The sequence below is a fragment of the Emiliania huxleyi genome (genome assembly GCF_000372725.1).
Source record: "Emiliania huxleyi CCMP1516 chromosome Unknown EMIHUscaffold_1435, whole genome shotgun sequence".
Lineage (NCBI taxonomy): Eukaryota > Haptophyta > Isochrysidales > Noelaerhabdaceae > Emiliania > Emiliania huxleyi.
This window is the reverse complement of record NW_005201159.1, coordinates 11,618-13,360: the sequence shown is the minus strand read 5'-3', so window position 1 is coordinate 13,360 and position 1,743 is coordinate 11,618.

The window sequence follows — 1,743 nt, the reverse complement described above, 5'->3', positions numbered from 1 at the left end:
ATCTCACTCTCCCGCTCCTATTGCATCTGCCTCCCGCCTCCCGGCTCACATTTCACGCTGCAGTAGGTGCTCCTGTCGACGCTGCCGCCGCTGCCACTGCTACTGTCACCGCTCGTTTGATAATCGACGCCACGCTTAGCGGCAGCGAGATCCGAGGTTCAGTCAACTTGCCTGGTGCGCTCTTGCGCGTGCCTTCAAGATCCACAAGTCAATTTGTACCAGAAATCCAAAGGTGGTGCAAAATGGATATCTCAAGATTGGCCTTTATTTCGCGCACCTGCTCTCCGCCGCCGCCGCTTACCTGCTGGCACGCCACCGCCCCGCGTCGCTAACTCACGCCTCCCTGCTGCATCTTCGCACCCCTGCCACATGACTCGATCGCCGTCGCTGCTACCGCCCTCTCCGCCGCCCTCGAAGGCGCCACCAGCATTACGGCCGCCTTCATATCTCATTGATGCTGCCACCAACGCCACTTCCTCGATTCTGTGCCGCTGCAGCGGCGAGGCGCCGTCGCCACGATCGCCGCCAGCGCTGCTGACAGCCTCGGAGCGTCGCCGTGGCCGCGTTCTGGTCTGCCCACGCTTCCCTAAAACGTCTAGGACGAGCTCAGAGGCTAAGAGTGCATCCTGTGGGACCATCTAGCTCTACCGGGTCCGCGACGGCGGTCGGCGCACCCCCGTCTCGAACGTGTGTGCTCTCTGTCTGTCTGTCAGCTGTTTCGGCTAAGTCGTTTTGTACCGGATTTCAATGTTAGTGGCAAAACCGCGGAACCGAAAATGGCGTTTAATTTCGCGCCCCTGCTGTCCGCGCCGCTTGGGGCGCCTGCGGCGCCCCTGGGCGCGCTGCGCGCGCCTGTTTTGGGGGGGCTACCAGCACCGAAAAATTGCCCTTTTTTTTGCGAGAGGGCCTTCGTAGTTATTTTTTTTAGAGCGCCTATTTTTGAGCTTGTTTGTGTCTCTGTGTGTCGTTCGTGCGTGTCGTCATCATCTGTCCCGCGTCCACCCATACCGCGTTGGTGTCCAGTCTGAGCCCGACTGTTGTTCATCTTTCTACATACATACATTTTGAGCTAGACTTAAGGTAAGGTAAGGTAAGGTAAACTTCTCCACACACACGAGGTGGTGGGGCAAGGGGGGGCAACCCTCGCGTCTCCACGTCTGACGACAGGAGCCCCACGGCATTCAAAGTGCAAGGCCCAGTGCGCGTGGGTGAGCGGTGTGTGTGTGTGTGTGTGTGTGTGTGTGTGTGTGTGTGTGTGTGTGTGTGTGTGTGTGTGTGTGTGTGTGTGTGTGTGTGTGTGTGTGTGTGTGTGTGTCTCACGTCACTGCATCCTCCGCCGGTTCCTCCCGTCGCCTCTTCTTTGTTCGAATGTTTTTCAATCCATCCTTCACGAAGCCCTCCCATGTAGCTAGCGTTCTTGGCGAATGTCTCGAAATGGCCAGCAGGCGCTGTCTGCTCGCGGTCTGTGCGGGCCGCTCGTCCTCCTCGCCCTTCTTTCGTCCTCCCGTCCCTCCCCTCCACCATGGTCTTCTCGGCACTTCTTTCTCCATCCGCCTCGCCCTGTCTTTTCGCATCGTGCCGTTCGCCCTCCATTCGGTGACCTCCATGGCTGTCCGCCCCTTTTTGGGTGGCGCTCTCTATACGGTTGCGTCAACCTCGACGTCGCTGTCGCCCTCCCCATCCCCGCCGCGTCCGTGCCTCGGTTCGCGTCATCGGTAGCGTCTCCGTTGTTCCCTCGTGCCC